The sequence below is a fragment of the Apium graveolens genome, chromosome 5 (genome assembly GCF_009905375.1).
Source record: "Apium graveolens cultivar Ventura chromosome 5, ASM990537v1, whole genome shotgun sequence".
NCBI lineage: Eukaryota > Viridiplantae > Streptophyta > Magnoliopsida > Apiales > Apiaceae > Apium > Apium graveolens.
The window spans coordinates 194,875,178-194,897,567 of NC_133651.1; positions in this window are offsets into that span (position 1 = coordinate 194,875,178).

A 22,390-nucleotide genomic window follows, 5' to 3' on the forward strand; every position below is an offset into this window, starting at 1 on the left:
GTCACAAAAGCAAAGCTGTGAATTTCATCAATGATCCACTACAACTTATCCATATGGATTTGTTTGGTTCTGTAAATGTCATGTCCATTTCTAAGAAGAGATATGCACTGGTAATGGTGGATGACTACTCAAGATACACTTGGGTAGAATTTATGCATTCAAAAAATAAACCTCCACATATTATCATTGAATACATAAAAAAATTGAGAAGCAGGATGAAGATCAAAATTTTGTGAAAAGACTGAGGAGTGATAATGGTACTGAATTCAGAAATTCCATGTTAAATGAATTATATAAAGACAGAGGCATCATTCAAGAGTTTTATGCTCCAAGAACACCTCAATAAAATGGCGTGGTTGAAAGAAAGATCATAATTCTAGTTGAAGCTGCAAGGATAATGTTGCAGGATGCTAAGTTACCAACCAGTTTTTGTGAAGAAGCTGTTAATACAGTTTGTTATACTCAGAATAGATATCCGGTAAACAAAAACATTGGCAAGTCACCCTACTCAATCATGTCTAAGAAGAATCCTAAAACTAAGCATCTTCATGTGTTTGGAAGTAAGTGTTTTGTGTTAAAAGACAACTTTGAATATATAGGTAAAATTGACTTAAAGATTTTTCAAGCTATCTTTCTTGGATATTCATCGGAAAGGACTGCTTATAGAGTTTATGTGCTAGAGCAAAAGAAGATAATGGAGAGCACAAATGTGACATTTGATGATAAAAAGTCCTAGCTTGGAATGCCTTGCTATCAATGAAGCTGAAACTTTAAAATTTGAAAATCTCAACCTTGACAGTGATACTGAAGATGAAGATGAAAAGAATGCAGACAATAGAATAATAGAAGAAACTAGTGAACCTGTGATTTCTAAAAATGAGAATTCATCTCAAAATAGTTGCTAACCTGAATTCGATAGCACAAACTCAGAGGGAGAAAGAAATGATAATTTTGCAAGTCATGCCAATAATGAAGAAAATGAGGACACCTCTAGTCATCAAAATCATCACACCAGAAAATAGGATATGATTCACACAAGAGACACTAGTATTGGTGACCCTAATACTAGTGTGAGGACTAGAAGTGCCACTTCAAATGAATGCCTACATGCATGTTTTATGTGTCAAATTGAGCTTAGGAAAACTGAAGAAGATCTCCTTGATCCTTATTGGATAATTACTAAGGAAGAAAAGCTAAATCAATTTGAAAGAAACACAGTTTGGGAATTGGTTCCTGCACCAAGAAACATAAGCATCATTGGAACAAAGTGGGTGTACAAGAAGAAAATGGATGAAAATGGTATTGCTACTAGAAACAAAGCAAGACTGGTTGCCAAAGGCTACTCGCAAGAAGAAGGACTTGGCTATGATGAAACTTTTGCTCCAGTTGCAAGACTTGAAGCAATAAGAATTTTTCTTGCATTTGATGCATACTCAAATTTTAAGGTGTATCAAATGGATGTGAAAAATGCATTTCTCAATGGTGAATTAGAAGAATAAGTCTATGCGCAACAACCTCCTGACTTTGAAGATCCAAAATTTCTAGATTTTGTTTATTGATTATTAAAGGCTCTCTATAGATTGAAGCATGCACCAAGAGCATGGTATGATACCTTTTTAAATTTTTAATCAAGAATGGATTCATTAGAGGCACAATTAACAAAATTCTATTCTGCAAGCAACTTCCTGATAAGATTATCCTAGTTCAAATCTATGTACATGATATCATATTTGGCTCAACTAATGAGAAGTTATGTCAAATATTCTCAAAACTCACTACGCCATAGATTGGATTCCGCAACCCCAAGAAACCGTAACTAAAGGCCAAAAAAGCGTTGCTAAAGGCCAAAAAAAGGCTATGGCGACTCTTTTTCGGGGTTGTAATTTTAGGCATTACCATAGAGTTTTTTGCAACCCCGGTGACACCCTATTGCAACCCTTGTTTATCCGTTACAGAAACATGCTATTGTAACACCAATGGGGTTGCAATAGGTCTTGAAAAGTGTTACAGTAGGGTTTGGGCTATCAGTATAATATTTGTGGGCCCCACAATGGGGCCCACATGTGGGGTATCGATGCAACCTTTTTGCAACGCTTTTTACTGTTTTTTGCAATGTTTTTTAGTGTTTTTTGCAACGCTTTTTAGTGTTTTTTGCAACGATTTTTAGTGTATTTTGCAACATTTTTAGTGATTATTAGCAACACTATAAAGACCTATTACAACGCTTTTATAAAAAAAATGCTAGGAACTGTTTGTAAATTAACATGCCCATAAATAAGACCATTGTCTTAAACCAACACAATCCACAATCCACAAACCATAAACATCAGTCCACAAACCATCACCATACTACCACTACCTTCATCATACTACCATCAGTTTCCCCATACTACCACAACCTTCACCATCACCATACTACCAACCTTATACCACTAATTGTCTACCAACCATCAAACAAAAATGGAAGTTTAAACAAGTTAAAGTTACAATTCAAAATCTAAACATTGTAGTACTGAGAAAAACAAAGTAGAACAAGAATGCTGCGAGAACGCTTCTGCTAAAATCTAAACATTGAGGCTAGGGTTTGCTTCACCTAGTTTTCTCAGCGCCCAGTTGAAGTTTTCCTGCATCTTGTTCATCTTTGTGTCAACTTCTTCTTTTTGCTGCCTCATCTTTTCTTCCATTTCTGCAGTAACTTCTTCCCGAATCTTTTCTGTCAAGTCATTGATTTGTGACTTCGTCTAGAACCTTTGACAGGCTTGACAGATCTCCCTACAAGCCAAGAAGGACCATATCCTTTTACATCCAACAAAAGCTCATTCACACCATCAGTTGGTCCTGATAAATCACTTCCCAAGACATTTTCAATTTTTTCCTACCAAATAAAGCCATAAACAAGTCAATCCAAATATTTGTAATCCATAATTAAGACTAGCCGGTGATGAAAAAAATTAAGAATACTTACAATTATGAAGTTAGCTACTCTGCCATCAGTTTTATACTTGCGACCGGCTTTTCTTATTCGAGTCTTAACAAAAACTAATGCGTCTGAATCGTTAACCTAGATGCAAATTTAAATCCATTAAAATTACTCAAAACAATATTGATTTTTTAAGAAAGAAATGAAATAAAAAACATTTATCTAAAAACCCTTTATCTAAATTTCTTTAGATAAAGAAATTTAGAAATGAAAATTGTAGACTAAAATTTTAACACTGTCTTTTTCATTACATAATGATCCAATATATGCCATTAAATCAAATATCTCTTGTCAGAACAGTAAAGAAGGCAAGTAAAAATAATTCAAATTTTCCTTTGAGAATGGTCAAGAACATACCATCTTATGTCGAAGTTGTGAAAATAATTTAGTATCAGCAGTATGTATGTCCACATATGTATGCCGATTCTTAGCATTTTTCTGGGCCATGGTCTACAGAAAAAATGATGAAAATATTTCAGTGTAACTAAATACACAGAAGAGACGATATTGGGCTATATAAAGGTATACCTGAATTTCTTGATCTCCCCAATACTGCAACAACAGTTTGAATTCCTCGAGGGGAATTTCAGCAGGCCTGTTTGCTAACCTCTCCTCATCGGTGTCATATGCAGTAAAATGTTTCTTCTTGGTACGACTCTTGTACCCCTTCCAATCAGCATTAATTGACTTCAACACCCAGGCTTCCAACTCATCAGGAAATATGTATCATTGCTTACATATAAATCATAAATTAGTTATTTAAATTTCAGTTCAGAAGCAAGGAAATTGAGAAAAATCAATTAAATACAATTTTCCTACTATGACCAACATTTACACTTGCAAATTCCTACTATGACCAACATTTTAATATAATCAAGGAAATTGAAAAAATTGCAGTTTAGAATACCTTGACATAATTCAGCAAAGTGGTCTTTCAATATTCAGGAACATCTTTCCAAGATTTATTGGTAAGTGGCACACACTTCTTCAATGTCCCAAGAAATTGACCAAATTCAGACACAACTTTGTCACTGTCAGATATAGGTTGAAATTCCTTATTTATGCCGAGGACAATTCTTTTGTCAAAGGGCCTTGTATGAACTTTATTAATAATTGTTGGCCCTCTTTTCTTTTTAGGAACTTCAACTGTAATTGTCAAGTATACGTATGAAAGATAGACAATTAATACTGAATCATTTCATACATAATTCAAGTACACACTAGAAAGAACGATAATTACAAAACTAAAGATGCTAACCTTGTTCAGATTCTTCTCCAAGATCAGGAAATGCATCATTTGCATCAACTCGCTCATTTGCGGTTCCACTTCCACTACCAATTTCTATAGTTTTCTCATCATTTTATTTCTCTTGACGCTTCCACATAGCTACATAAGCCGCCATTGTTCCTACCCCTCAATTTATGGAAACTGGATTTGTGTAGCAGGCTCCACTGGAACTGAAGCATGTGGTGCCTCGGCTGATGCATCTTTCTCTGTGGCAGTTGTACCATTCACCCGTGAACGGGTTGTTGGTCTACCACCAAGAGGATTCCTATTCAGCTCTTTTTTACTTCTCTGTAGTGTAAAAAACAATAATGCAATAAAATTAAATTTGTAAGCATAATTAATATCCAATTAAAATGAACCAGTAGTAGACATGACACACCTTTCTTTTTTTTCTCTACATTTTCAGCTTCTTTACTTTCCTCTGCTCCAGGATCCCCAGGATCATATTCAGAGCCTTCCTCTTGAATAGCGTCTTTTCCTGAACCTTTTCCTTTCGTCTCAGCTCTAACACCTTCCACTAGTTTAGGCAAGCCTAACTGCTTCAGCCTCATATTATTTTTCGTGATATTAATGGCTCGCGTTTTTTCATACTCTGTAAGGGGGGTGGTGGAGGTAGGTCCTGTAGATAAAACATAATTCAAATTTTAGAATTGCATGACAATATACTCTACTTTAGCAAAAAAACTGAATATAATGAAGTCTTACTTCAATTTCATTTTCCCCCATTTTTTCATCTTCATTCTTTGGATTTTTTAAATCTAATTTCCTCTTCACACTTGTAATTTTGGCAGTTGCATCATGAACCTCTTGACCAGCTGATTTTGGATGACTGTTAACCTCTTGATTATTCAACCGTGTTGACTTTTTCGGGCTATTCATTAGCTGTGTAGACCTACGAGGACTGTTGACATCTTGTGGATACTTAAGCCGTGCTGACTTCCGAGGACTGTTGCGCATATCAGCTTGTTTCTTTTTTTGTTGCAGTTGGAGTTGGTGAGTGGTCACAAACATCCATTTCCCTGCATTTTTAGCTGTAATAAAGTAGGCATCAAAACTAAAAGCAAGTGTTATCTATGGTGGATTCAAGCAGTGAAAATTGAGCAAATGGAAATTACAATCTGCAAATAGATTTGGCCTAGGTCACATCACCACATGTGGGTGCATCTGTTTTAAAGGCTGGATCTTATGATTGACCACATTGTCAACATAAAAATCCAGGTAGCCCAGATTTTCTACTCCTTTATCATATTCATTAAGGTCTGCATCATTGCCACATAATTTCCACCCTTCTTTGTTTGTATATATTCCTTCGATTTCCGAGTATCCAAGGTCATCCTTAACATACTCCATTAGTACCGTGTAAGACCACCTATCACGCTCAACATACTTAAAAATAGCCAGGTCCCCTCCAACATAGCTATTATGTTCCGGAATGCATTACTTTTGCCGGAACTTTGTGCATCAACTGCTCCAGAATGCCGTCACTTGTATCTTTAGTTTCCACTACAATCCACCTAGAGGCATTTCAAGCTTTGCAGACTTCTTCCTTCTCATTTTCTCCCTAAAACAACATGCAATTGTTGGGACACGCGTGTATTTTTTGGTATTCTAGGCCTAAGTCTTTATTGACATTTTTCGCGCCTTAAATGAAAGAGAGATGTGTGCTTATGGAAAGGCCTCTTTAATCAGCTCTAATAAATCAGTGAAATGCAGACTCGGTAATCCCGTGTACACATTTCAAGGTATAAAGCCTAATGATAAAACCTAGTCGTGAGAATTTTGTGCAACCTTGATACAGAGGCTGCTTTTCATCTTCAATAAGGCGATAAAAATTCCTAGCTGTTTCATTTGGTTTACCAGAACCCCTACCCTTGTCTTGACAGTTGTGTGTACGGTGCAACATTTCACCTAAATTATCTCTGAAATATACGCCCTCATCAAACTCCATATTTATATTTTTTGTATTGGAAATCTCACAAATCCAGTTCACTAATAGTGGAGATGGACCACTGTAGATGAGATGATCAAAAATCACATCCTCACGATGCCACTTGTGATTATCACAGTTTTTGCAGGGGCATGTGATTTCATCACCTACAGAGTATCTAGAAAATGCATTCCGCAAAAAAGACCTTATCCCTCTGATATATCCTTCGCTGAACTTTGGAAGTTCAATCCAGCCTTCCATCACTACAGTTTTTTTATATCGATATTCAATAACGTGCATCAATAACGATAAAATGTGATTGTGTGATTATTACAAGATTATTTACTAAAACGTAGCCTCAGAGCTCACTAATATAAATAATATTCATACACGCAAACTAATATAAATGCATACATTTACAAGAGTATTTACAAGAGTATTTACTATTCATACACGCAAACTAATATAAATGCAGACATTTATACAGAGAGAGGGGAAGGAGAGAGAGAGAGAGAGAGAGAGAGAGAGAGAGAGAGAGAGAGAGAGAGAGACAGAGACAGAGAGAGAGAGAGAGAGGAGCATGCATACTTCAATACACATAACATACACATAAACATACTTGAATACACACACTTCTGATTCTATAAACACAACTCGAAACCCTAATTTGAAATAAAAATAAAAGCTCGATTTATGAATAATACCTGATGAAATAAGAATACAGTAGTTCAAATCGATCGAAACCCCCAAACTTTAACTCTAATTGTAGAATCCCCAAACTGGAACCCTAGTAATCAAACCCCGACAAAGCCCAAATCCACGCCGTAATATCAAACTCCAATTGAAGCAAGAGATGAACTCCAATTTTAAGATTTTTGAGATTTGTGAGAGAGTGCGATTTGTGAGAGAGTGCGATTTTGCTGAGTGAAATTCCGTTTCTGTTTTGTGAAATTTATTTGAAAACAAATTCAACTCCCCGCTTGTCCAAAAATTGAACTCCCGCCCATAATTTTAATCACAGCCCGACCCATTTCACTATCAGCCCAGCCCCATTTCACTATTCATTAAAACACAGCCCAGCCCAACTTGTTTTTTCTCAAATTTAAATTATTAATTGCTCTTTTTTTAATAAATATTATTTCAAATATTTAATTATGAGATTATTAAATATAATATATAAATATTTTAAAATGATATATAATATACATATATATATAATGATTTGTTAAGTTTTATAAATCACGTAACTAATATTATTAACTTCTACAAATATATTAAAAATATATTTCAATTATTATATCATTTCTATGTTAATTATTAATTAGTTAAATTGAAAAATCATCTTTAATCATCCATGTCATTTTGGTAACACATTTTGACTATACCGCAACATCAAAAAATAGGGGTTGCGATAGACATGGGTTTAGAAGGCTATTATTACACTTTTGTTTGCAACCCTAGTGTGAACAGTTGCGGAATCCAATCTATGGCGTAGTGACTCATGCAAAGTGAATATGAGATGGACATGATGGGATAATTAAGTTACTTTCTTGGAATTCAAGTTAGTCAAGGAAGTGATGAAATTTTCATCAGTCAGACTAAGTATGTCAAAGATCTTCTGAAGAAATTTAGAATGGTGGATTGTTCACCTGCATGTACTCCTATTTCTATAGCTACCAAATTGGATGAAGATAAGAAAGTAAAGAGTGTAGACATTTCAAGCTATATGGGAAAAATTGGATCTTTACTTTATTTGACTACAAGTATACCAAACATCATGTTTGCAACATGTCTGTGTGCAAGATTTCAAGAAAATCCTGTTCGGAATATATTATGTTCTTGATGATAAGCTAAAAAAAACACCTTAGTAGATTTAACTTAGTGAATTTTGTAGCACCCGACAGATGATCAATTATAGTCCCGACGGATGATTCAATATAGTCCCGATGGATGATTAATTGATATCCACCGGGTGAGTAGCTTATGTAACAATAAGTACTGTAGCACATTTCTGCAAACAACTTTGTATAGATTTTGTAGTAGCTTATGAATCATGTAGACTACTAGTAGATGTGCAGAATAGGTTGATTAAATGTAAATATAAGATGTCTTGTAATTCTGCATAAATGAAATGGAGTCAAGTAATAAATGGCTACCCAACGGATGATCAACCAAGCTACCCGACGGATGATCAACAAGGCTACCCGACGGATAACAAGCATGTACCCGTCGGATGATCAATTCAAATATCTGTTGACAGTGACAACACAATCACATACGTCGAGTGTTTGCAAAAGGAATGTGGCAGCCTGTTTAGCAGGAAAATGAGAACAAAGAAGCATTACCATTTCCATGCAAGTTATGAAGATTTTCAAAGATGCTGGAATCGAGTAGTGAAGCAACATGAAATTAGACTTGATAGGTTTTGTTTTATTATCTTGTCTTATTATCATGTAAACTTGGTGATATATAAACCAAGTGTAGCTAGTAGAACAAACTATCTAAGCAAACACATTTTTAGCAGAGAAACATTTATAAGCTGTATTCTGTAGAATTTCTCTGTAGTTTGTTTGTTCACTTGTAAAGCAGCTGTGAGCTATTCAAGCTTCAGGGTTCTCTTGATATATATATATATATATATATATATATATAGCGGATACATTCAAATCCACCAGAAAGTTTTAAAGACCTGAGTTTTTATTACTTTATGTTTGATTTACTTAACTCTGTATTCCGCACTTTGCAAATTAAACAGTTAGATATAAATTGAGTTAGAACCATTTTTCATAAATCTCAAAAAGTAGCCAAAATTACATTCAACCCCCCCTTCTGTAATTCTTGTTGTATTGTTAGGGAATAACAATTGGTATCAGTGCAAGCTCTTGAAGTAAAAAGAGTTTAAAGATCACAATAAACAGCAAGATGAACAAGAAAGATGTTGGAATGAAGATTCCATTTCTGGACAAAAACAATTATCACCAGTGGAAGGTGAAGATGCACATACATCTTTTTTCTCAAGATGAGGCCTATGTGGATTGCATAGAGAGAGGTCCTCATGTACCAATGAGAGCTGCAACATGGAAAGAACCATCCGTTCCCAAGCCTAGGAATGAATGGTCAGATCCTGATATTGAGCACGTCAGGAAAGACAAGAAGGCCATAAATATATTGTTCAATGGAGTTGATGGTGATATGTTTGATAACATCATTAATTGAAAAATAGCCAAGGAGCTTTGGGACACAATTTAGATTATCTGTGATGGTACTGAGCAAGTAAGGGAGAATAAGATGCAGCTGCTAATTCAGCAATATGAGCATTTTCATTGTGAAGATAGTGAGTCTCTCACTGACATTTTTAGTAGGTTTCAAAAGCTACTAAATGCTCTGAAGTTGCATAGAAGAGTCTATCAGATAAAAGACTCCAATCTCAAATTCTTTAGATCTCTTCCAAAGGAATGGAAACCAATGACAGTCTCACTGAAAAATTCTCAGGACTACAAGGAGTTTACCTTGGAGAGACTCTATGACATCCTGAAAACTTATGACCTTGAAATAGAGCAAGATGAGAGGATGGAGAAAGGAAGGAAGAAAGGAGGGTCCATAGCACTGGTTGCTGAGTTGGAAATGGAGAAAGAGGTAAAGGTAGAAGCTATTGAGTCTACTACAAAGGTCTGTGAAAACAAGGGCAAGGGGCTGGTAGCTGAAAATGAAGATTCTTTGAGCCAAGATGATATGGATGATATTGATGAACATCTTGCATTCCTTTGCAGAAGATTTGCCAAACTAAAGTTCAAGAAGAACTTTGGATCAGCTAAGCCAAATAGAAACATGGTGGATAAATCAAAATTCAAATATTTCAAATGTGGCTTGGCAGGGCATTTTGCCAGTGAGTGTAGAAAGTCAGATTCCAGCAAGAAGAAGTTTGAGCCTGTGGATTATAAACATAAGTATTTTGAGTTGCTCAAACAAAAGGAAAGGGCTTTTATTACACAAGAAAGTGACTGGGCAACAGATGGTTTGGATGAGGATGAAGATGTCAGCTATGTTAATCTAGCCCTAATGGCCAAGTCTGATGAAACAGAGACAAGTTCTTCAAGTAATCAGGTAATCACCACTAACCTAGCACATTTATCTAAAGCTGAGTGTAATGATGCAATTAATGACATGTCTATAGAATTATATCATTTGCGTGTTACACTTAAGTCCCTCACTAAAGAAAATGCTAAAATAAAAAAAAACAATCTGTTTTTAAGTGAGAGGAATAATGTGCTAGAGTCTCAGTTTATTGAATTTGAGAAATTGAGAATAGAATGTAAGATTGCTAAGGATGAATTAACTAAGTCCTTGAAGAAAGAAGAGATTTTGAAGAAGCAACTTGAATGAGAACAAGAGGTGATTAAGGCATGGAAATCATCCAGAGATGTCCATGCTCAAATCACCAAAGTTCAAGGAATTGAGTCCTTTTGTGATGCATCCTGGAAAAGGAGTAAAGAGAAGCTGGAATCCAATTTGGTTGAAGGATTGCTAATAGATGTGGACTCGACAGATGATGAGAGTCATCCGTCGGATAATCAAAAAGATTATCCGTCGAGTGACATAAATCCTCATCCGTCGGCTCTGAGCAAACCTGTGAGTAAAGCCAAACTTGCCAAGTTAAATGATAAATATGGATCAGTTTCCAAAAACTTTGTTCTAGGAGAATCAAGTCAAGTGAAGAAGGAGAAGAAAGTGAATGTTGGTCATCTGTCCATCAAGCAACTGAATGACAGATTAGAAAAGATTGAGGTTAAAATAGAAACTAAAAAGAAAAACAATAGAAATGGGAAAGTAGGGATTACCAAACATAACAACTACACACCTGATAAGTATGTTCCCAGAAAAATCTGTGTTAAGTGTGGTAGTGTTAATCATTTGTCTGTTAATTGCAAACTTGCCATGCCTGCCCCTATATCTGTACCATCTTCTTTTCCCAACATGAATACCATGCCTTCTATGCCTATGAATGCTATGTCTGCACAGAATATGAATGCACAATTTTCTAATATGCCATTTGCACCTAATACTTATTATACTACATTTAGTATGCCTCAAATACCATTTAGCATGCCTTACTGGAATAACATATTTGCAAATAGCATGCCATTTCCTGTTAATCAAAATGTGCATGATAATTCTGTTTTAATGAATGGTTTCAAAGGTCCAACTCAGATGACTAAGGATGAATATAATATTCCGAAGTCAAATGAGATCAAACCTAAGAAACAAAAGAAGAAAGCTAATAAGGCAGGACCCAAGGAAACTTGGGTACCAAAATCAACTTGATTTGGTTTTGATGTGTGCAGGGAAACAGAAAGAATCTGTGGTACTTGGATAGTGGTTGTTCAAGACACATGGCTGGAGATTCTACCCTGCTCTCAGAGTTCAAGGAGAGAGCTGGCCCAAGTATTACTTTTGGAGACGACAACAGGGGTTATAATGTGGGATATGGCTTGATTTCAAAAGATAATGTCATCATTGAGGAGGTTGCCCTAGTGGATGGTCTCAAGCATAATTTGCTGATTATCAGCCAGCTTTGTGATAAGGGCAATTCAGAAGCCTGTGTTGTGACTAATAAAAGGAGCAACAAAGTGGTTCTCACTGGTGTGAGAAGAGGAAATGTGTATCTAGCTGATTTCAACTCATCAAATGCAGAATATGTTACTTGCCTTCTCAGTAAAGCAAGTCAAAATAAAAGTTGGCTGTGGCACAAGAAGCTATCCCATCTAACTTCAAGACCATGAATGAGCTTGTCAAGAAAGAACTGGTTATAGGTATTCCTCAAGTGGAGTTTTATAAGGATGGACTATGTGATGCCTGCCAAAAAGGAAAGCAGATTAAAGCATCATTCAGGAAGAAGCTTGATTCAACAATTGAAGAACCTCTGCAATTGCTACACATGGATTTGTTTGGACCAGTCAATGTGTTGTCCATCTCAAGGAAAAGATTTTGCCTAGTAATTGTAGATGATTTCTCAAAGTTCTCTTGGACATATTTTGTTAGGTCACACACACTGTAGAGGGGGGTGAATACAGTGTATAATACAATCAAATTGAACTTTAATATCTTAAGTAATAGAAAACAAACTTTATTGAAACAATAAACTCTGTTACAGTATGGAACTGTTACCTCTCAGTGATGAACAAATATCACGAGAGCTGCTAGGGTTACAATAAATAATCTTCTCGAATATGATAACACTTATAGTGTAAACCCTATGTCTGTGTTTATATACTACACAGTTACAAGATAATCGCTAATTGATATGGAATATAATTCTGCTTCCTAAAATATATCAATCAGATATCTTTTCTTCCAAGTATTCCATTCTTCACGGAACTCCTTCTTCATGCATATCTCTTCTTATGTTTATCTTGATCTTCTTTCCTTTAATCAGCTACTGTCCTTATCTGAAGGTCCTTCAATACTTAAGTTCTGATATCTAACTTCTGATGATTATCTCCTGATAATATAAGTACTGATATCCTTAAGTCCCGACTTCCAGTATAAGTACTGATTAATGGTTAAGTACTGACTTGTCCTGTTAAGTAAGATCTGAAATCTAAACATAAATCATATTAGCCATGCCATTATCAAATATATCTAACAATCTCCCCCAACTTATAAATTAGCATAATATACAAGTTTAACAGATATTTGATGATGTCAAAAACATTAAGTACAAATGCATGAGAATTAGACTAGATAACTACAACTTACAGTCCTTAAAGCTTTACCAATATTTAACTTCTGATAACAACTTCAGTCTGTTCAAATATCAGAATTTAAGCAGTTGTAGATCTTTGACTTGGCTTCATTATCTGATCTCTCTGATGTCAGGAGTTGTTCTGAGATAGTTCTTCAACAAACATCTCTCAGCATATCTAAGTTCATCAATCATTCTCCTTTTGGCATCTTTAAGCTCTGCAGTATCTTCACCAATTTGAAAGATTGCAGCTCTGAGATCATTGATCTTTGCTTTTCTTATATCCTGATCCAGTCTGATCAAATAAGCTTTATCAGACTCAAGATTGAATTCTGCAGCCCTGTACCCTAGAAAGGTAGTTACAATTTGAGCAGATTTGGGCTTCATTTCAACTATATCACCCTTGTGATCTCTGTACTTTGGAACGTATATGCTGTCAAACTTAACAGAATAAAGCCTTTTCTGTCTCTGAATCTGATCCTTCAAATAGTTTGCAGCAGTCCCTGTCAATCTGTCATCCACTTGAAGTAAGAATAGTACATGCTCCAATTCTTCAAAATACTTCAACGAAATGGCATTTTGTCTTATATGATAAACCCTACCATCTGTCATGAAATACAACAAGATGTATTCTTTCAAGTAGGTATGGTAAACCGTTTGTACAGATTCCAGTTGATTCAATCTCTCAGGAGTTGCTCCAATACCTGGTTCACTCAAGGAAGTTGGATCATTGGTAGTGTTCTGTATTCTCATTTCATCAGCACTTCCCAATCCAGTTTTATCTCTTGCTTCCTTTCCAGTAACTACTCTAGCTTCAAAACCACTTGCAGTAGTCTTCAAAGGTTGAGTTTGTTTTGCTTTAGTGAATCCTGGTAGGAGTGTCTTTGGTCTATCTTCTGATATCAAGTTAACTTGAGCTATGTCAGAGGTTACTTGCTTCTTCTGAATATCAGAACTTACAATTTCTTGACTCTGAACAACTTGAGTCATGTCAGAGGTTGTTTTAAGAACTTTTCTTGAAGTCAGAGCAAGATCATCCTTTTCATCAGTAATTTCTTCATTCTCAGGAGGCACATAAACCTTGATAGGTTCACCAACCTTTTCTTTACCCTTGGATCTTGGATCTATCTGCGGTTGTGATTTAGCCAATGTTGCTTCAGTATGTGTCCTTTCTTTGATCACAATAACTTTGAGTCTTGGAAGTGGCTTTTTACCAGAAGCTTCAGATTTAGATGCAACTTTCTCTGATTTAAGCCTGGCTTCTTCTTCCATTAAACTCTCTAAGTCCATTCCTGGATTTTCCTGAAGAAATAACTGTCCTGACATTTCTTCATCAAGATCTAAAAGTTCATCAGAACTTATCCTTTTACCAGTAGCAGAACTTATCCTTTTCCCAGTATCAGAACTTGTCCTGTGACTTGTGATTTCAGCTTGTCTTGATGTGAATCCTCTACCTTGACTATGACCTCTACCCATTCCAGAGCTTCCTCGATCATCTTTTCCATCATCCTTCCCTTTCAGTGTCTTGTCAGTCTTGCATTTGAACTTAATTACTTTCTCCCCCTTTTTGGCATCAGCAGGTAATAGAAGAGAGACATGCAATTCCACTGAAGATTGGATTTCATTAAGTTATGATTGCTGAGAAGCTTGATTTTTCAGAATATCATCAATCTGAGCTTGTTGATTATCTTGAGTCTTCTCAATATAAGCAATCCTGTCAAAGGTAGGTTGGAAGAACTTTTTCTTATCAATCTTGTGAACTTGTTCTTGCTTCATTAGTTCTTCCCTTAAGAGATGTAACTCTGCATGAGTATTTGAATGAAGACCTTGTAAATGTTTAGTACTCAATGCAGTGACTCTCAGCTGTGTTTTGAAATCATCAGTATTTAACATCTCATCAGCTTTTGTCAATTGCTCGGCCAGATTTTGTGCAGTTGGAATACAGGTGACTGAGTTCCATTCCTTAGTCCACTCCTGTCCTGCAGGAGTTTCACTCCAAGGCACTGGTGCTTCTCTGGTAACAAACTTCTTAACAAGTTCAGACTTAAGAGTAGTTTGTTGAGGAGCATGTCCTGAAGGACCTGTTGCATCAGCATCTGCATTTATAGCAGCATCACCAGTATCTCCAGTATTTGCAGTATCAGAACTTACAGAATCAATATCTTCTGATAAAACAACAGTGTGAGTAGCAATGGAGGCTTCAACATCCTCTAGTTGCTGATCTGGTTCTAAGTTCTGATCAACAGCCATATCCTGATGCTCACCTAAAGTCTGAGCATCAACATCTTGATGCAAAGAAGGTGTTGTAGATAACTCTGGAGCTTGAACAGCATCAGTAACAGGTGTTGTTGAAGGATTAGTTGCTGTTGGAGCTTCTAAGAGAATTACGTCAGGCACAACCAAGTTTTGAACATCAATATCAGCACTTGTGCCTGGATCAACAGGAGACACGGATGGTGTGTTAGCCTTTTCAGAAACAGCTTCCTTAGATGGAGTTGATGGAGAAGAAATGACTGTAGCAAATTCCTTGTCTTGTGAGATCAGAGATTCCTGATCCCCTTCCTTAGCTGTTTCCTCTTCATCATCTGAAACTGGCCTTTTTGCCCTCTGTTTCTTGTATCTCTTTGTTGATTTGGATTCCTTGGGAGTTTCAGGAACTGTCATTCTTCTAAGCCTTTTGAGAAGCCTAGATCCCCCAATTCCAGAATCCTTCTGAGAAGTCTTTTTCTCAGCTTCACCTACAACAGGTTCTGAAGAAGGAACCTGGTCCTCAGTATCAGATTCATCTCTCAAGGCAATCTGTCTTCTCTTTTGAGGTGTTTGAGGAACAGTCTTTGTCTTCTTTGGCTTGGAGGATGAAGGCTTCACAGTAGGTGCTGAGGATGAGGGTTGAACAGTCTGTGAAGTGGAGAGATAGGATTTGAGATATTTCCTGAGGGTAGGTTGAGTAGAATGAGTGGTAGGTGCTGAGGATGATGGTTTTTGAGTGTTTGTTGTTGGTTGGACATCAGAGTAAACAGATCTATAAGTATCAGGATCATCATTTACTAGGATCTGTTTTACAGACTGAGGAATTTGTAATGGTCTAACCACTGATTTCTTAGTGTCAGCATTTACCAGGTCATTAAAGTAGCGTTTTGCAACTTTAAAAGGTGGGGTTGAGGAACTGACTAATTGAGGTTCATCAGTACAAAAAGTATAAATAAGTTGACAGAATCTAGCAAAATAGACAACATTCCTATCCTCTGTCATCCTATCCCCAATAAAACCAATTATACCAGTTGTAAAATCAAAATGAGTTTGATTTATAATAGCATACCCGATGTGCTGACTCAGAATTGGGATAGCATCAAAATTCGAACATTTGTTCCCAAAAGCTTTAGTGATGCAGTCGAAGAAGAAGCTCCATTCTCTTCTGATATGAGCCCGTTTCAACTGCCCAAGTTTTGCCAAACTCTTTTCATACCCCAAATGTGCCATTAACTCCTGAAGAGCTGATTCTTCTAGAATTGAAAAGGTACAACCTTCTGGGAGATGTAGAGCCTTGCGTATTGTACCAGGAGTGACTGTATAAGAAGAATCTCCCACTTCGAAAACAATACTAGGAGTGCCATATCTACCACCATCATCAAAGTGCCCAGTCCGCCAAAACGTCAGAACTTGTTGGCTGGAAAAGACTGAAGGCTGGGTTAATGCATACCCAATCTCACTGTGTGCAAGAAGATCTTGCACAAAATGCAATTCAGATGGAGCTTCAGCATGATCAAGAATTGCAGCATAGTTGTTTGGAACAAACTTAGCTCCATCAATGATTAAATCCTTAGGTGCCATGTGAAAAATTGAGATTTAAAAGTGTCGTTGGACACCTGTCAGACATGCAGTAATAACGGATAGTTACTGGGCACGAGAAAACAGTAATCATTACTTGCCCACTTGCCTGTTTTCAAGGAGAAAACTGTTCCACTTACCCAGATATTCCATTAATCAAGGTGAAACAGTTTTAATTCAAAATTGAAACCGTTCCCACTGATTTAATTATTTTTCACTGCATCATTAATATTCTGAAAATTAATCAAGTGAAAATGACCAAGATAAATCAGATGAGTAAGTGCTTATAAAGAAAAATCAGAACTTAAATTAAAATAGAATTTATATGGTCATCAGAATATGAATAAGTATCAGGATTTATCAATGCATTACAAAATAACTTAGAGACAAAATCTTGAAACAAAAACAAATTTCATTAATATATCAAGAGAATACATTCATGAAATTGAAATTACATCAGTACTTATACAAGATTTCCCTAAGCTACTAAACCTAACATCAACAGCCTTAGTCCTAGCTCAAGAAGCAGGGCAAGGCTGATGATAAAGAAAAATAGGAAGAAGAAAATAAATCATTTCTTCTTCCTACTCTCGACAAACAGAATGGCGAGTCGGATGATTCGCTCTTGCTGGCGGAGAGCTTCCAGCCTTTCCTCCTCCAATCGCTCCAGATGGCGATGGTAATCCATATAGAAGAACAGGAGGTGGGTCAGTACCTCCTGTGGGACAGAGTTCCATATATCCTCAGGAATGGCCGTGACGTGCCATTCCTGCTGCCAGTCAGCACAGCTTAGCTCCATATTAAACGTTTGGTAATTCAAAAACATGTTGTATCTGACCATTGTGTTTTTGAAAGAAAAAAGTATGAAGGTAAGTTTGTGAGAAAGAATTTGATGGGAAAGCTGATGTGAAGTGGTTGCTTATATAGGCAAGTGAATGCCAGGAGATGCAAAGGAATTTAATGCTGACAGGTAGAATTAATTCTACTTCATCTCCCTAGACTTGGTAAAAGAATAACATTCATTGGAAAGAGAAAACATGGTTTAATGCGCACAAGAAACAAGTAAAAGTAAACTGTTCAAGTACGAATACCATTAACCCTAACCATAGTGACTATTAATCTTCAACTTCAACATATTCTAGTTTGAACCGAGACTGTTATCAAATTTTATCCACAGATAAGTCAAGTAAAGAATTTAGACTGTAATATCAGAACTTAGACTTATATCGAAACTTAACAGTCATCAGAACATAATTTCTTAACTCGAAAAAGGAATGCTTATCTGAGTAAATCCTCATACAAGTTCTGAGTTATACTCTTCAGAACTTAATCTTCAGAATATGCAACCAGAACTTGTCCTCAGAATTAGTGCAAGGTGACACAATGACTGTTTATCTAAAACAACATAGACCACCACAGTAATTTTCATTATTCAGATGGAGTGATTAGTGTGTGCATCAAGCTAAATAGCAGACAAAGAGTAAAGTATGATTCACTTCAGTACATCTTAGAAATAAGGCATAACTAAAATTTTGCTAAAGAGCTGTCATTATCCTGAAACCTACTGATGAATGAGTTCATGCTTGAGTCCACCTCAACTGTTTTGTGCTAATTTTATGCATCTTTTTAAATTCTATTTTACAGTGGCTCCTCAGTGTAAGTGAGTCACAACTGCTTATCAGAATTTATGCTATTATCAGAGTATTTCTCCAGTAATCATAGAGTGTGAAAAGTCACCAAGAAAATATTTTGCTTTTCTAATGCATATTTACTTAATACCAGCAATGCACTTGGGTCGTCCCTTCCACATTTTTACTCTAGATCTCAAAGGAGTACCTGATTTTATTCTTTAATCGTTTTGTTTTTTTTCTTTTGATAAGTGAGGTTTATCAGCACTTAGTACATTCAGCAGTTTTACTAGTATCAGAACTTAATAGATGAGTAGCATTATTCTAATTTGTGACTTAGTAATAAGATACACAGAGTAAACTCAACTAAGCTCAATTATCAGAATTTGCTTGTGTCATAAGATTTCCACAGAAATAATTACTTCTTATATGGGATTATTTATTTATTGAAGACTACCAGGTCAGTATCTAACACAATTATCCTCATAGGATTGAATGGTTACTTAGACAGACATATCACTTATCAGAGTTTAGAAACATATATCAGACAACAGTCAGTACTTAAACACATTTATCAATTAATCACAGAATACACAAAGAGATTAAATTCTGTAAATACTGATCATAAAGTCTGATAACACAGAACAAGACTAAGCAGATTTAGAGAAAGAACCTGAAATCATTCCAAGTTCATTTACCAATCTTGTAAAAGTGGCTGCACACAGTGGTTTTGTGAAGATATCTGCTAGTTGTTGATCTGTTGGAACAAAGTGCAATTCTACTGTACCTTCATCCACATGTTCCCTTATGAAGTGGTACCTGATGCTGATGTGCTTTGTCATAGAGTGTTGAACTGGATTACCTGTCATAGCAATAGCACTTTGATTATCACAGTAAATAGGGATTTTGAAATATGTTAACCCATAATCCAGTAACTGATTCTTCATCCAAAGAATCTGTCCACAACAGCTTCCTGCTGCAATATACTATGCTTCTGCAGTTGATGTGGAAATTGACTTTTGTTTCTTGCTGAACCAAGAAACCAATCTGCCTCCAAGGAATTGGCAGCTTCCACTTGTGCTTTTCCTGTCAATTTTGCAACCTACAAAATATGCATCTGAGTAACCTATTAGTTTAAAATCTGATTCTCTAGGATACCACAATCCCAGATCAGCTGTTCCTTTAAGATACTTAAAAATTCTTTTCACAACTGTTAAGTGAGGTTCTCTTGGATCTGCTTGAAATCTTGCACAAAGACAGGTAGCATACATGATATCAGGTCTACTAGAAGTTAGATAGAGTAGAGAGCCAATCATACCTCTATAATCAGTAATATCTACTGATTTACCATTATCCTTATCCAGTTTTGTTGCAGTGGCCATGGGAGTGGATGCACTTGAACAATCTTGCATTCCAAATTTCTTCAGCAAGTTTCTGGTGTACTTAGTTTGACAAATAAAAATGCCTTCTTCATTCTGCTTGACTTGAAGGCCCAGAAAATAGCTAAGTTCCCCCATCATACTCATCTGATATCTTGACTGCATCAGTTTGGCAAACTTCTTGCAAAGTCTGTCATTTGTAGACCCAAAAATGATATCATCAACATAAATCTGGACCAGAAGTAAGTCCTTTCCATGGTTGAGGTAGAACAGTGTTTTGTCTATTGTTCCTCTGTTGAATCCACTTTCCAGAAAAAACTGAGCTAAAGTCTCATACCATGCTCTAGGAGCTTGCTTAAGTCCATAAAGTGCTTTATCAAGCCTGTAGACATAATCTGGATGTTTGGAATCTACAAAGCCTGGAGGTTGTTCAACATATACTTCCTCCTCCAATTCTCCATTGAGAAAAGCACTTTTCACATCCATTTGAAAGACAGTAAACTTTTTGTGAGCAACATAAGCCAAAAATATCCTTATGGCTTCTAACCTAGCAACTGGTGCAAATGTTTCATCATAATCAATTCCCTCCTGTTGAGAATATCCTTTTGCAACCAGCCTTGCCTTATTCCTTATAATTATGCCATCACTGTCAGTTTTGTTTCTGAATACCCACTTTGTACCAACAACAGATCTATTCTTTGGTCTTGGCACTAGGGTCCAGACTTTGTTTCTTTCAAATTTATTCAACTCTTCCTGCATTGCTTGCACCCAATCAGCATCTTGAAGAGCTTCTTCCACTTTCTTTGGCTCAGTCTGAGAGAGAAAAGAATTGTAAAGACATTTTGAAGTACCTGTTCTAGTTCTGACACCTACATCAGGATTTCCAATTATCAAATCAGGTGTATGTGATTTTGTCCACTTCCTTGCAGATGGAAGGTTTTCTCTAGAACTGGATGCTCCCCCATGATCCATGCTGTCTTCAATTTCATTTTCTGATGCTCCCCCTGAAACTATGCTCTCTGAGTTGGATTCTTCAGAATTTAGATTTTCAGCACTAGCAGAACTTGGTTTATCAGAACTTGACGAATCAAAACTTGAAGAGCCAGATGTATGTTCTGATGTTTCTTGAGATGTGGTAAGATCTTGAGTATGCTCCCCCTGCATAGGTGCATCTTCCTTTGACGTAGTCACCACAATTTCAATAATATCAGAGTTTAATCCATCAGAGTTTACAGTATCAGGACTTAGACTGTCAGGATTTTCAGTATCAGAATTTGAGTCTTCATTTTCAAATCTCAGCTGATCATGGTCAATGAAATCTTCAAGACCAGTAATCTTCTTGTCATCAAAAGAGACATTGATAGATTCCATGACCACTTTTGTTCTCAAATTATAGACTCTGAAAGCTTTTGTGGAAAGTGGATATCCAACAAAGATTCCTTCATCAGCTTTTAGATCAAACTTGGATAGCTGTTCAGGATGAGTCTTGAGAACAAAACACTTGCATCCAAATACATGAAAGTATTTCAGATTTGGCTTCTTTTTCTTCACCATCTCATATGGTGTTTTTCCATTCTTGTTAATGAGTGTTGCATTTTGAGTAAAACAAGCAGTCTGCACAGCTTCAGCCCAGAAATAGGTTGGAAGCTTTGCTTCTTCAAGCATTGTACGTGCAACTTCAATGAGAGTTCTATTCTTCCTTTCAACAACTCCATTTTGCTGTGGAGTTCCAGGAGCAGAAAATTCCTGCTTTATTCCATAGTTTTTGCAGAACTCTTCCATTATCAAATTCTTGAACTCAGTGCCATTATCACTCCTTAAGATTTTCACAGAATCTTTGACCAATTTATCCAGATGTTTGACATGATCAATCAAGATAGATGTAGTTTCACTTTTTGTGTGCAAGAAATACACCCATGTGTATCTGGTGAACTCATCCACTATGACCAACGCATATTTCTTCTTTGCAATAGACATGACATTCACTGGACCAAATAGATCAACATGTAGTAGATGATAAGGCTCAAGAATTGATGATTCAGTGTTACTCTTAAATGAAGATTTTCTTTGTTTGGCTTTCTGACATGAATCACAAAGGCCATCAGGAGCAAATACTGACTTTGGCAGTCCTCTCACAAGATCTTTCTTGACTAGTTCATTTATATTGTTGAAATTTAAATGAGAGAGTTTCTTGTGCCAATTCTAGCTTTCTTCAATTGATGCTCTACTCATCAGACAAATTGCAGAACCATCAGTACTTGTTGAAAGCTTAGCTTCATAAATGTTACCACGCCTGTATCCTTTCAGAACAACTTTGCCTTTAGATTTACTCACAATTTCACAGTGTTCTTCAAAGAAATCAACATGATAACCTCTGTCACAGATTTGACTTATACTCAGCAGATTGTGTTTAAGTCCTGAGACCAGAGCTACTTCTTTAATTATGACATTCCCAAGATTGATATTGCCATATCCCAATGTTTTTCCAATGTTGCCATCTCCATAAGAAACACTTGGGCCAGCCTTCTCCACAAAGTCTGATAGCAGGGCCTTATTTCCAGTCATATGTCCTGAACATCCACTATCCAGAACTAGAATATTTTTCCTGTTGCCCTGCA